The sequence below is a fragment of the Filicampus tigris genome, chromosome 7, assembly GCF_054856515.1.
Source record: "Filicampus tigris isolate MCC_2025a chromosome 7, RoL_Ftig_1.0, whole genome shotgun sequence".
NCBI lineage: Eukaryota > Metazoa > Chordata > Actinopteri > Syngnathiformes > Syngnathidae > Filicampus > Filicampus tigris.
Window position 1 is genome coordinate 27,635,281 of NC_141223.1, and position 15,670 is coordinate 27,650,950.

Below are 15,670 nucleotides of genomic sequence, written 5' to 3' on the forward strand. Positions count from 1 at the left end.
GAATCTCACTGGGTGGGCAGTCATTAATATACTCCAGCTATCTTTATATGTATTTTTGTATTCTATTTTGTTAACCAATAAAACACTTTAAAATAAATAAAAAATAAAACCATAATGAAAATTTAGAATTAAGAAAACCTCAGTCTTTCTAGTGTTAAAGTGATGTGAACGTTAATCAAATGAATGCTGGAGGAAGATGACATCGATGAAGTGAGCAGGGGCCCAATGGTCGTCAATGTAGAAATCTCCATAACAGCGCCTCCGAGGATGTGGTCAGCCTCCAATCTTGTAGCAGTTAGTTGCTGTTGGATCGAAACAGCAACCTCCAATTCGGTCGTCACCACCTAGTTCCCAAGCCTGGGAAAAGGGGGCAGAAAAAGAATAGAAGCGTCAGTAAAAAGGCCAAAACAAACAGTTCAACTAAATGAAGAATCGTACAAATAAGTCTTAAATTGTGTTTTAAACATTTCTACTGAGGTAGTGCCTCTAATATCGGCAGGTAGGGCATTCCAAAGCATCGGTGCCCGAATAGAAAATGCTCTAGAGCCTGCAAACTTCTTTTTGGCTCTCGGGATCACTAAAAGGCCGGCATTTTGTGACCGAAGGTTTCAGATCGGAACATACGGTATCACTAAGTCGACGAGATAGGGAGGTGCTAAGCCATGCAGTATTTTGTAGGTAAGTAGCAAAACCTTGAAATCGCATCCCAAGTGGACTGGGAGCCAATGCAAATTGGCTAATATCGGAGTAATATTATCGAACTTTCTCGTCCTTGTCAAGAGTCTTGCTGCGGCATGTTGGACTAACTGCAGACTTTTAATACTAGACATGGGAAGACCAGAGAGCAAAACTTTACAATAATCGAGGTGAGACATAACAAACGCGTGGATTAAAATTTCTGCATCACTATTCGACAGAATTGGACGAATTTTAGCAATATTACGGAGATGGAAAAATGCGGTTCTAGTAATATTCTTGATGTGCATTTGAAAAGACAGAGTTGGGTCGAATATAACACCGAGATTTTTTGTTGAATCACTTTGGGTAATAGTACATTTATCGAGCCTCAAAGTGGTGTTCTTAAATAGGTGCCGATGACAAATAATCAACATCTCGGTTTTATCGAAGTTAAAGAGCAAAAAATTGAGAGACATCCATTGTTTAATCTTGGCAAGGCACGCCTCTAAATTACAGCAATTAGCCGGGTTTGTTATCTCGAGCGGCATATATAATTGGGTATCGTCAGCATACAACGCAAACTAATGTTATATTTACGTATAATGTACCCTTAGTAATAATATAGTATGATATAGCCTTACCCACTAAGTGTTGAGTCTACGGACCAGGAAGATGATGAAGCTGGTTGTGTTTGATGGTTGGGACCAGGACCTTTAATCCTACCCCCTGATGTTGTCACTCATATAGTGGGCAAAGTTGAACGAAGAAAACCTATTGAGAAAGAAATACTGATGTAGGATTCATCACCAGCAAGCACCTTGCATGGTGATGCGTTTATTCAGCCAATGGTTGTGCCGAGTGGGGCGTTAGATGTAAATAGTTTTCGAGTACTTGTCAAGAATGAATCAACTCGAGAGATTTCTTTACCTGTGGGAACAGTGATTGGAAGTATGTCTCATGTTGATTCTGCAGCAACCATTCTACCCAAAGAGATATCACCCTCTGACTTAGATGCAAGTAGAATTGACTTTGGTGATTCAAACATTTTATGAACAGTGGAAGAACAGACTGCGATGGAAACTCGCACAAAAATCTCATGTTTTCTCCATGCAAGAGTGGGATGTGGAATGAGCAGAAGGGATGGAGCACAGGATCTGGCTAACAGATTCCAGCCCTTTCCGGCGGCAATCACGTCAGTTGCCCACAGCAGACATTGAAGATGCAAGAAAGCACTTGCGAGAACTGCAACAAGCAGGAATCATTAAAGTGTCACGTAGCTCGTATGCTCCCCCCATAGTCATCGTCAGGAAGTGGATGTGCATAGACTACAGACTGTTGAATAGCAGAGCAATACCTCTGAACGCCCTGAATGGAAGTCAGTGGTGCTCCGTACTTGATCTGCGTTCAGGATACTCTCATATTCCTATGTTGGAAGAAAACAAGGAGAAGACGGCATTCATTTACCCATTAGGATTTTCCAGTTCGAGCGAATGCCACAAGGCATCACGGGATCTCCAGCCACCTTTCAGAGGTTAATGGAGAAGACTGTTGGAGATATTAACCTTTTACAAGTACTAGTGTACCTGGACGACCTCATTGTGTTTGAAAAAACACTTGAAGAACATGAAGAACGGTTGCTTGAAGTCTTGAATCGTCTTGGGGAAGTTGGGTTGAAACTTTCCGTTGATAAGTGTCAGAGCTGTCTCCCCAGAGTCAGGTACCTAGGGCACATGGTGTCTGTCGATGGTGTCACCCCAGACCCAGACAACATCGAGGCTGTCACCAACTGGCCCACGCCAACAAATCTAAAGATGCTGCAATTGTTTTCAGGCTTTTGTGGTTCCTACTGAAGATGTGTCCAGATCTATTCAGCCATAATTAGGCCACTGAGAGATTACTACTGAGAATGTGTCCAGAACTATTCAGCCATAATTAGGCCAATAACAGAGCTCACCAAGGGCTATACTCCCACTCAGAAGAGGAAGAAGCAAAGCCTAGTAGCAAACAAATTCTACCTGAAAGAATTAGAGCCCTTTGGGGAACGACGGGGCAAGTCCTGCACTGAGGCATTCCACAAGATAATATACTGCCTTGAACATGCACCTGTCTTGCCATTTACTAGTCCACAAAAGCCCTACATTTTGCATGTCGATTCCAGTTCGAAGGGACTTAGGGCAGTACTTTACCAAAAGTACCCTGGGAGTAAAAGTCACGAACAGTTGTCTAAGCAGAGCATTGTAAAAGCCCAAGAAAAAGATGAAGCAATTGGACCAGCTGTCACGGCTCTAAAGTGTGGACAGTGGCTCAAAGTATCAACTATTCTTAAACTGACAAGATTGCAAACAGAAGCAGGAAAGCTTTCGATCAAAGATGGACTGCTGTACCGTTTAAGCAAGAGACCTTCCGGAGAGGTGGTCAGTCAGCTCGTCCTTCCCAGAGGGTTTTGCAAAATGGTCATGCAAGCCATGCATGATGGCCTTGGACACCTTGGACAAAATAGAACTGTTGACCTGCTCTGTAGTCGTTTCTTTTGGCCTTAGATGTCATTGACTTCCGGTCTGAGTGGAGCCATGTGAGGACGTGTTTTAGAGGAGCTTCTCTCCAAAATTATGCCGAAGCTTTAAGCAGCTATTTAAATCATATATGTCGGGACATACTACTTGTCAAAGTCGAGACACTCCACAAGAATTCAACTTTTGCCTTCATGCCGGCTGAAACATGTCCAAGAACCCTCGGAAGGTCACTGACGCAAGAGCTAGCACCAGGGCTAGCCCGGAGGCTAACGCTACACCCACCGCTACGCTGGACCTGAGTGGCCATGAGACAATTCTTCGGGCTATTTCCGAATTGAGGTCTGAGTTGCTCGCCAAAGCGGAGACACAATCCGCTGAAATTCGGAACCAAGTTGAACAGCTGCGAGCGGAAATTAAGCTAGCCAGCGATAGCGCTAATGCCGAGAATGAAGCTCTGGATAAACGTGTTGTTATATTCGAGTCTGCAGCTAATGAGCACTCCGACCTCATCGCCTCCCTGGAACGAGATATGGCTAAGATACGAAAGGAATTCGCTACTCAGAAAGCAAAGAATGAAGACTTGGAGGCGCGCTCGCACCGTAACAACCTTCGCACTGTCGGAATAAAAGACAGGCGGGAGGACGGAACAGGCTTGACGGACTTTATAGCACGGTACCTGTAAGAGGCACTCAATCTCGACAAGCTTCCTCTGTTGGACCAAGCAAGTCGTACGTTGCGGACGAGGCCAAGTGATGGTGACCCGCCAAGAGCCTTCATCATGCAGCGGGCAGAGTTCAACGAGGTGCGGGGCTTATTGTGGACCTGCGAGGGAATTCGCTATGGCCTACTGTACCCAGCGGTGCTGAAGTTAACGACGGCGGATGGCGTATGTAGAAGTTTTCGTGACCCTAAACTCTCCAAAGACTATGTCATAAATAACTTAAGTGCGCAGCCTGAGAAGATTGACATTCGTGACGGGTTGTCACGCTGCTTCTCAAGAGGTTTGTCCTGCATTCTAGGTGGACGTTCATCCTGGACGTTACTTATGTCTTGCAGTTTTAAGACACATGGGACCACCAATGGAAAGGTGCAGCACAGACACACGGGACTGTGTGTCTGACGTGCTCCTCTGTAGCACGGGGGCCCCACAGGCTCCCTTCCTGTTCACCCTCTACAACTCGGACTTCAACTACAGCACCCCTACCTGTCGCCTGCAGAAGTTCTCTGACGACTGCGATTGTCGTCCTCATCACAGGCGGAGATGATCGGGAGTACAGAGAACTTACTCAGGGTTTCGTGGACTGGTGCCAGAAGAACCGCCTCCTGATCAATGCGGGGAAATCCAAAGAAATGGTGGTGGATTTCGGTAGGCGCCAACACTTTCACCTGCACCAGTGAATATCCGGGGAACAGATGTTGAGAGAGACTCAATTGACAAGTACCTGGGTGTTCATCTGAACAATAAACTGGACTGGAGCGACAGCACAGACGCCCTATATAGGAAGAGTCAGAGCAGACTCTTCCTACTCAGGAGACTGAAGTCTTTTAGGGTTCAGGGGACACTCCTCAGGAACTTTTATGACTCGGTGGTTGTATCGGTCATTTTCCAGGGAGTAGTCACCTGGGCAGGTGGCGTCTCAGCCCAGGACAAGAAGCGACTGGACAAACTGGTCAGGAGGGCCGGCTCTGTCCTGGGCTGCTCCCTGGACCCTGTGGACTCGGTGGGGGACAGGATGATGATGGCCAAGCTGTCATCAATGCTGGACAACCCGGCCCACCCCCTCCAGGGCACCCTAACAGCACTCCACAGCTCCTTCAGTGACAGACTGTTACACCCTCACTGTGCAAAGGAGAGATTCCGCCGCTCCTTCTTGCCTGCTGCTGTCAGACTCTTTAACAAGAACATTGTGTAGTCCCTACAAACTGGCGGACATTAGTGCAATTGTGCATTCCTGCACCTGAACTTATATCGTGCAATACCCAACATCCCCCATTACTGTAATACCGTGCAATACTCAACATTCCCCACTACTGTTAGTCTAGTTTTATTTTTATCCAATGCTGTTCCTTACATTTGACGACAGCACTGCAGCGCTGTCACTTACTTAGAGTATTTTTCCTCTGTACTATGTACAGGCTAAAATGAGTGTTCCTCATACTTTTTATGTAGATGTATGTTGGTGTGTATATATATATATATATATATATATGTATATATACACATAGTTACTGCGTATATTTACATAGGTTTGATCCTGAATATTTGCCGTTAATTAATGGCTACATTATGCCGCCGTCCCTGTGTTACCTATACCTTTGCTGCTGTAACACTGAAAATTTCCCCACTGTGGGATCAATAAAGGCCTCCTTATCTTATCTTATCTTATCTTAATCATAATCATAATCATAAATCCGACTCTACTTTGCGGGTTTCACTTATCGCGGCGGGTTCTGTCCCCCCATTAACCGCGATGAACGACTGATCACTGTACACCTAATTCTTCATTATTTGCTAAAATATAAATATAAATCTATGGGGGTTTTTTCTTCAGGACGCCCATGGCCGTACGTCATCCTAGCTATTCTAATTAATCATATTAACAGCGTTCTCATTACTAAAACTCCAGTCCGTGTTTTCTCTGCAACTTTAATTTCAGGTGTACTGGCCTGAGCATGGGTCCACTGATAGTGTAGTGGTACACACGCCTGAGTTGTGTGTGGGCAGCGTGGGATCGATTCCCGCTCAGTGACAGTGTCTATGTGTGCCCTGCGACTGGCTGGCGCCCAGTTCGGGGTGTAGTCTACCTTCGCCCATTGACGGCTGGGATAGGCTCCAGCAACTCCCCGCGACCCTGTATAGGATAAGCAGTTTGGAAGATGACATGACATGGCCTGAGCATTTGGAATCCAAACTCGGTATAGCACACAGAAGAAACTAAAAGCAGTTTAAGATAAAAAATGTTAAGGATGGACTATCAATATTGACTTGAATATGATCATATTTCTATAGGTTTTCCTTCACATCATAGTCAAAGGTAAATAGCACTTGTCGTTATCCAATCCATTCCACTTAATTGAATAGAGAACGTTCTCATTTACTGGAAATGCAGTCCATGATTTCCCTGCGACCTTGCTAGTCGTCATAGTCGATGCCACAGATGACGGAAATACGTCGGCCCGCACAATATACCTTCGACGCGGAGAGTCGATGACGTAATTACGCCGGTGCGCACATACCATCGAGTGTCGATGATGTAAATACACCGGCGCGCACATACCGTCGAGTGTCAATGACGTAAATGCATCAACACGTGCATACTTTCAGTTGTAAACAAGTGAGCACAGCAGAAAAGAAAGAAGCAGAGGCACTGAATCCCGGACTGCCTTCCGGGCGGGGAAGAGGAGACCTGTAGCTACTAAAAATCAACTAAAAAGGTGGACAAGAAAGTCCAAAGTATGGACATATTTCAACGAAAAGTCAAATGAGTTGGTCGTAGGCTTTGTAAAGCCAAATTGGCGTACCACATTCGCGATGAGCGAACACCTGAAACGAAGTCACCCAGGTGATGCTGGAAGACGACAGAAAGCAAAATGTTTAAGGATCCTAAGTCCATCTAACTAACAACTAATATGACCCAGGTTTTACTGAAGTTGCTGTTATGTGCGACGTATTAACGTGCATCGTTAAGTTTCATTCCTCAAAGCTGATGGTTGCAGTAAAAAATTACGCAATGTTGTTTTTTCAGCTTTGTGCATTATGGGGCTAAAATTTGCGGAGCTATTTCACTCAAGTCAAATTGTGTTGGTGCTTGTAGGTAATGTTACTGGTTCCGTTGCTTTATGTATTTATATGAAATAATAACATGTGACATCTGTGTATATATCTACTCCGCTGCTGCTCCAGAAAGCTGTCTGTCTCACCGTCTCAGTGCAGACTCTGGGCGCAGCACAGCATGTGTCATCCTCCAAATCGCTTATCCTGTACAGGGTCGCGGGGAGCTGCTGGAGCCTATCACAGCTGACTATGGGCGAAAGGCAGACTACACCTTGAACTGGTCGCCAGCCAGTCGCAGGGCACACACAGACACCGTCACTGAGCGGGAACCGATCCCACGCTGCCTGCACACAACACAGGAGTGTGTACCACCGCACAGCATTTCCAATCCAATCCAATCCATTTTATTTATATAGCACACATTTAAAAAACAAGTGCTGCACATGTGTTTGTGATATCACAACCAATGAATATATAAAGAAACAAAATAAATACATAACAAAAATAAATAAATACCAAAAATGAAATTAAAACACACAGAGGACCACACAATTCACGCCGTGTTAAAAGCCAGAGAATATAAGTGGGTCTTAAGACGAAACTTAAAACACTCGACTGAGGAGACCGTTTGAATATGGAGGGGCAGAGCATTCCAGAGTCTGGGGCCAACCACTGAAAAGGCCCTGTCCTCCCAGGTTTTAAGGTTCGTCTTCGTCTCCACAAGAAGGTGCTGTCTCCCTGACCTCAAAGCGCGCTGGACTGTAAACCTTAATGAGGTCAGCAATATAGTTTGGGGCCAGTCAAATCTTTGAAAACAAATAATAAAATCTTAAGATCTATTCTAAAAGTAACTGGAAGCCAAGGCAAAGACGCAAGAATTGGTGTAATATGATCTCGTTTTTTGGCTCCGGTTAAAAGGCGTGCAAGCAGAGTTCTGGACTAACTGTAAGCGTGAAAGTGCTTTTTGAGAAATTCCATAATAAAGGGCATTACAGTAGTCCAGACAAGATGAAATAAAAGCATGCACAACCCGCTCAAAATGCACGAAATATAAAAATGGTTTAATTTTAGATAAAAGACGAATATGAAAAAAGCCTGACCGAACGACTGTGTTTATCTGTCAATGTAATTTAAAATCACTTTCCATAGTGACACCAAGGTTGGTGGCAGAGGGCCGAAAATAGTATCTTAGGGGGCCAAAGTCCAACAATGGATCAGTTGGGCCAAAGATCACAACCTCAGTTTTGCCCTCAATAAGACATAGGAGGTTTTGGGCCAACCACACCCTGATGTCACTCAGGCAGGCATGTAGGGGTTCCAGGGGGTCTCCAGTTGTTATTGAAATGGGCAAGTAAATCTGACAGTCATCTGCATAAAAATGGTATGAGATGCTGTGTTTTTTGAAAATTTGACTCATTTTTTGACAGCATACACCTCGTTTTTAGGATATGTCCTGCTCCTGCCGCTTAAACAAAATAAATAAAATAAAATAGAGGAAACCCTGGCCTGCTTACCATAGTCCGTGATTACGCTAATATATAATGTGTGCCTTTTCAAAATCATTGTAATTTCAGTATGGGCTCTTCTTTATCTTCTGGAATTTGTGTTTATTAAAGAGTTAATTAATTTTTAGTTATTTATTCTTATTCATTCTTTTACTTGGGCTGCTTAATATGCGCTCACACGTTTCACTGACAAATACTACCTCATTCATGTTCATTCGTCATGGTGCTTAAGGGAACCTGTGTTTTGAATCATCTGTTAAATCTCAAGGTTCCAAGCGTGTTTGTTTCTGAGAAAGGACTACGATTACGACGACGTGTTGAAAGCCAACCAATTTATTCCTGACAGAGGAGTCTATACATACTTCAGAGCTCTGGGTCACCCACTATCTTAGCCTTAGCAGAGATGGTGTGGATTGGAACGACACGATTCTATTTCTAGACCCAGCCTTTATACAATGCATCAAAAGTGAAAGTGTAAAGATGTCTACGTCTGGTTTGTCCACTGACGTTCTTGTTGTCATGGAGAATGATGGTCGTTGCCATAGCCTCAGTTGAAGGTGGTAGACTTGTGGTTTGCAGAACTGCATCGTAGCGACGGTTATTTCCAACTGATGTTTCTTGTAACCTGCATCTGCACTCTACAGGAAACATGCAAGCAGTATATTTTCACACCTCCTCTTCACTTTACTTCATTTTTATTGCAAGACAGCATTATTGTTTAAGCACAAACCAAGCCACTAGCGTGATTATATCATTTTTAGCTATCAGCATATTAAACAGAAAAAAAACATATCCCATTACCTAAAAGAGATGTTAGTGTTCATTCAATTTCAAATGTTTTTTTTTACTTTAATAAACTAACATTTTAAAAAGTTCAGAAGTGTTTTTGTGAATCAATAATCGTCAACTCAAAAATAATCATTAGGTTAGTCCAAAAATGTATTGTTAGACTAATCACTGATCGTAAAAATAGTTGATAGATTAATCGGGAGAAAAATAATAATTTGGGACAGCCCTAATGGCAATGTAAACTGACTGTCGGTGGCTTCACTTCTGCCTATGGCAAGTCATTAGTCCAGTTATATATATAAATCCGTGCCCTCACTGCACTATTGCTTACCTTATTGGCAAACAGAGCGATTAAAAGCTAAAAAGTGAGAAAAAGAACGTCAAGGATGGACGTTTTTTGAAAAAGTAAGTCTTCATTACTGCTGGTAGTAACAATTAGTTAGCGGCTGCCTAACAGCAGAACATCAGAATGTGAGTCAAAAGGTAGAAATGACAGAATTTTGGGTCATGTCATGTCATCTTCCAAACCACTTATCCTGTACAGGGTCACGGGGAATTGCTGGAGCCTAACCCAGCCGACAATGGGCGAAAGGCAGACTACACCCCGAACTGGTCGCCAGCCAGTCGCAGGGCACACACAGACACTGTCACTGAGCGGGAATCGATCCCACGCTGCCCGCACACAACTCAGGCGTGTGTACCACTACACTATCAGTGACCCAGAATTTTGGGTATTCTAGTGAATAGAGTCGTTTGTGATGCAGACTGTCTATGAATCATATGCTATACAATATGGATCAGAAATATGAAACTTTTCAGGCAAACTGCATTATATAATACTTTTATTACTAAAAACTTTATTTAGGAAAGTAATTATAACAAAGTGAAGAGATCCAAGACGTAAAGCCAATTTTGCCTTAATTAGGGCCCGAGCATAGACCGAGACACACCAGCAAAAAGTACATTGCAGCCATATGCTAAATTGAACAGGAGTGAGCTATCAATTTTTGAATGTCCGGTTTTGGCCCATTATTTGCACAATTACAGGGTTCATATTTTTGCAATTAATTTTTGAAGGTCCGATTTTGGTCCATTTTTGCACATTTAGAGGGGGCATACTTTTGCACCCTTGTCCTAAACCTAGAGGTATCATCCGATTGACTTCAAACTTCGGATATACCATGTTAAGACCAGAGGCAACAATTGGGTAAAAACTATTTCAGGTTTCGAAATACTATGTGACAGAGCGGGGCATCAAAGTTTTCTTAAAATGCTTAAGAGGAAATGCTTAATAACTCTCTTGCACATGCTCCTGTAATTTGGCTCAGATGTTCCTGTCTAGTTTATTTAATTTTTTATATTTGATGATAGCCAAGGTGGTCAAGGTCAACGGATCAAACCGGACCCCCTCGACACCTCGGCTGCACTTAGAAATTCTGTCCATAAAAGTTATGAACAGAATCGGTGACAAAGGGCAGCCTTGGCGGAGTCCAACCCTCACTGGAAACTAATCTGACTTACTGCCGGCAATGCGGACCAAACTCTGACATCGGTGGTACAGGGACCGGACAGCCCTTATCAGGGGGCTTGGTAACCCATATTCCCGAAGCAACCCCCACAGAACTCCCCGAGGGACACGGTCGAACGCCTTCTCCAAGTCCACAAAACACATGTAGACTGGTTGGGCGAACTCCCATGCACCCTCGAGGACCCTGCTGAGGGTGTAGAGCTGGTCCACTGTTCCACGGCCGGGACGAAAACCACATTGCACCTCCTGAATCCGAGATTTGACCTTCTGATGAACCCTCCTCTCCAGCACCCCTGAATAGACCTTGCCGGGGAGGCTGAGGAGTGTGATCCCTCTAATTGGAGCACACCCTCCGGTCCCCCTTCTTAAAAAGGGGGACCACCACCCCGGTCTGCCAATCCAGAGGCACTGTCCCTGATGTCCACGCGATGTTGTAGAGACGTGTCAACCATGACAGCCCCTCAACATCCAGAGCCTTTATGAACTCTGGGCGGATCTAATCCACCCCCGGGGCTTTGCCACCGAGGAGCTTTTTGACTACCTCTGTTACTTTAACTCCAGAAATAGGAGGGCCCACCTCAGAGTCTCTAGGCTCTGCTTCCTCAGTGGAAGGCGGTTCAGTGGAATTGAGGAGGTCTTTGAAGTATTCTCCCCACCGACCCACAACGTCCTGAGTTGAGGTCAGCAGCACCCCATCTCCACTATAAACGGTGTTAATGGTGCACTGCTTCCCTCTCCTGAGACGCCGGATGGTGGACTAGAATTTCCTCGAAGCCGTCCGGAAGTAATTTTCCATGGCCTCCCTGAACTCCTCCCACACCTGAGTTTTTGCCTCAGCAACCGCCAGAGCTGCATTCCGCTTGGCCAGCCAGTACCTGTCAGCTGCCTCTGGAGTCCCGCAGGCCAAAAAGGCCCGATAAGACCCCTTCTTCAGCTTGACAGCATCCCTTACCGCTGGTGTCCACCAGCTGGTGTTCGGGGATTACCGACCACCTTGCGGCCACAGATCCGATCGGCCGCCTCAACAATGGAGGCACAAAACATTGCCCACTCGGACTCGATGTCCCCCACCTTCCCCGGGATGTGGGAAAAGGTCTGCCAGAGGTGGGAGTTAAAACTCCTTCTGACAGGGGATTCTGCCAGACGTTCCCAGCAAACCCTCACAATACGTTTGGGTCTGCCAGGTCGGACCGGCATCTTCCTCCACCATCGGAGACAACTCACCACGAGATGGTGATCAGTTGACAGCTCCGCGCCTTTCTTCACCCGAGTGTCCAGAATATGCGGCCGCAAATCCAATGATACGACTACAAAGTCGATCATCGAACTCCTAGGGTATCCTGGTGCCAAGTGCGCATATGGACACCCTTATATTTGAACATGGTGTTCATGATGGACAATCCGTGACGAGCACAGAAGTCCAGTAACCGAACACCGCTCGGGTTCAGATCGGGTGGGCCATTCCTCGCAATCACACCTCTCCAGGTCTCACTGTCATTGCCCACATCCCCCAGCAGAACGATGGAGTCCCCAGGTGGAGTGCCCTCCAGCACACCCTCCAAGGACTCCAAAAAGGGTGGGTATTCTGCACTGCTGTTTAGTGCATAAGTACAAACAACAGTCAGGACCCATTCCCCCACCCTCAGGCGGAGGGAGGCTACCCTCTCGTCCACCGGGGTAAACCCCAATGTACAGGCGCCAAGCCGGGCGACAATAATTATGCCCACACCTGCTCGGCGCCTCTCACCCTGGGAGACTCCAGAGTGGAAGAGTGTCCAACCCCTCGAGATTACTGGTACCAGAGCCCAAGCTGTGTGTGGAGGTGAGCCCGACTATATCTAGTCGGAACCGCTCAGCCTCACACACCAGCTCGGGCTCCTTCCCTGCCAGAGAGGTGACATTCCATGTCCCAAGAGCTAGTTTTTGTTCCCGGGGATCGCCAAGGTCCCTGTCATCTGCCGCTGCCCAGCTCACACGTCACTCGACCCCTTTGGCCCCTCCCACCAGTGGTGAGCCCATGGGAAGGGGGACCCACGTGTCCTTTTTGGGCTGAGCCTTGCCGGGCCCCATGGGTGCAGGCCCGGCCACCAGGCGCTCGCCATCGAGCCACACCTCCAGAAGGGGGCCCCGGTGACCCACATCCGGGCAACCGAAAACGTGATCTATTCATTGTATTCTTCATAAGGGGTCATTTTGAGCCATGCTTAGTCTGGTCCCTCACCTAGGACCTGTTTGCCATGGGTGACCCTACCAGGGGCATAAACCCCAGACAACTTAGCTCCTAGGATCATTGAGGCGCGCAAACCCCTCAGCCACGATAAGGTGACGGCTCATGGCAAAATCATCAATATATTATTTTTTCGTGCAATTTTAAAAAATTTGCTCACTAGTACCCCCTAGAAATTTTATAAAAGAAGGTAACTCCAGTTAAATCTTTCACCTAGATCTACAAACATTTGGTGGTATGTGTAACAGGCCAAGACTAGACCCAGCAGACTCAGACACAATCCCTCAAGCCGAAGACGTCACCACCTGCTCCTAACCATCCCTCCACCTCCAATCAGGAGTGATTGTCTCACCGGCTGCTTCTTTGCCTTTTCAGTGGGAACCTCTTGTGTCGCTCCTCCACAAGGGGCCACACAGGCTGGCCCCCGTCCCAGTGCCTCGGCAGTACCAGGCCCCCTTCCCTCACCTTGACAACTACAGGCTCCTATGCCGGCCCCTCTGCACTCTGTGCTTTGCCAGTATCAGGCCCTCTTCCCGACTCCTCGGCAACTACAGGCTCCCATGCCAGCTCCTCTGCAGTGCCAGGCACCCTTCCCGGCGCCTCAGCAAATGCAGGCCCCTGTCACGATGCCTCGGCAGTACCAGGCCCTCTTCCTGGCACCTCAGCAACTACAGGCCCCCACCCTGGCTCCTCAGCACCACCAGTCTCTGACTCTGGCCCGACGGTGAAAGCTCTGCGCCTTCACTCGGATTCTGCTACGGCAAAGCAAGCTTTGCAGCCTCCTTCCGATTCTGCTCCGGCGGCACAACCTCTGAGGCTACCCTTGGATTCTGCTACGGCAGCGCAAGCTTTGCGACCTCCTTCCGATCCTGCTACAGTGGCGCTAGGTCTTCAGCCTCCTTCCAATTCTGCTCCAGCGGCACAACCTCTGAGGCTGCCCTTGGATTCTTCTACGGCGACGCAAGCTCTGCGGACTCTTTCCAATTCTGCTATGGCGGCGCAAGGCCTAAGGCTGCCTTCAACCCCTGTGTGGCCCTCTGGTCGCCCACCTGACTGGCCCCGTCAAGAACCTCTCATCTGATCTCTGGGACAGCCACTGGATTGGTCTCACCGAGATTCTCTCGTCTGGCCTCCAGGTCACCCTTCTGATGGGCCCCATCTAGAACCTCTTGTCTGGTCTACGGGAGGGCCACTAGATTGTCCCCGCCACGACCCTCTCATCTGGCCTCTGGGTTGCCCACCTGACCGGTCCTGCCAAAACCCTCTCGTCAAGCCTCCTGGACGCCCATCGGACTGGCCCCACCAAGAACCTCTCTTCAATCAATCAATCAATCACATTTTATTTATATAGCACTTTTCATACATAAAAATGCAACTCAAAGTGCTTTAAAACATTCAAAGCAAAACATAGATAATTAGAAAAAAAAAAAAAATCCGTTCATGCCCTCCCTCCCAACAAACCCAAGACAGATATTCATTAGTACATCAGCAATCATTCACACACACCCACACAAAGTGCACAACCTGATAAAATGTGTTAAAAAGACATGACAAAGCACAGAGAAACCATATGAGGAAAGGGTACCCAAGGGGAGCTCTCCGCGCCGAGGGGAATGACAGCCCACGGCCACAGGGGTGCCACCACCATAGAGGCCCGGATTAGACAGGCGGACCCCACACAAAGTGTAGAGGCCGCCGGCCACCCAGACCCAAGTGGTCCCTGCGATGACAGCCCCCGCGGAAAGGGCAGCCACCCCTCCCTCAAAGCAGAGGCTCCCCCGTGAGAAACACTGGAGCTAAAAGCTGACAACGGCAGAGAGCAACAAAACTAAAAGACAGAACAGTAGTATAGTCTAAGAACTAGAATAAGTAAGATAAGATAGAAAAAAAAAACAAAAAAAAAACGGGCTCCACCAAGAATCTCTTGTCTGGCCTTCGGGACGGCCACTGGATTGGCCCCGCCAAGACCCTCTCGTCTGGCCTCCGGGTCGCCCACCAGACTGGTCCTGCCAAGACTCTCTCATCAGGCCTCCTGGACGCCCACCAGACTGGTTCTGGCAAGAACCTCTCTTCTGGCCTCCAGGTCGCCCACCTGCTGGGCTTCATCAAGAATCTCTTGTCTGGCCTACAGGAGGGCCACTAGATTGTCACTGGCGACCCTCTCATCTGGCCTCCGGTTCGCCCACCTGTCTGGTCCTGCCAAGACCCCTTTCGTCTGGCCTCCTGGATGCCAACCAGACTGGTTCCGCAAGGAACCTCTTGTCTGGCCTTGTTGATTTTGGTTTTGATTTAGAATTCAGTTTAGTTTCATGTTTTCCTCATGATGTTTGTCTGGTTAGGTTATTGTGTCCATCTGTACTCAATTACCAGATCCCTTGAAGTACTCACTCAACTCCCTCTAACACTTTGTGTCTTGTCCAGGCATTCCTCATCTCATCAGTTTGTATTTAGTTCCTTGCTTTCCTTCAGTCTTTGTTGGTTAATTGTTTATGTTGCGTTTTTAGTTGCTGTTTTGGTCCAAGTCACGGCCAGGTTATGGTTTGCTAGTGTTTGTTTAGTCACTTAACTTCTTGTTGTTTTATTCTTTAGTTCATTTGGTGTTTTTGATGTTTATTTTGTTGTTTAAGATTCTGGGCACCAGGTGGTGCCCCTTTA

At 46.9% G+C, this 15,670-nt stretch overlaps 1 protein-coding gene across 12 annotated transcripts in view; it reads right to left on the reverse strand.

The window, feature by feature from the left end:
• Window positions 1–8,783: 8,783 nt before the first annotated feature.
• Window positions 8,784–15,670, reverse strand: part of brip1 (BRCA1 interacting helicase 1) — a 302,307-nt gene continuing 295,420 nt past the window's right edge. For all 12 annotated transcript variants that reach the window (XM_086034853.1, XM_086034852.1, XM_086034839.1 and 9 more), the window contains one exon: window positions 8,784–9,109. The gene's annotated coding sequence lies outside the window, so the exon portion shown is untranslated. The remainder of the gene's footprint in view (window positions 9,110–15,670) is intronic.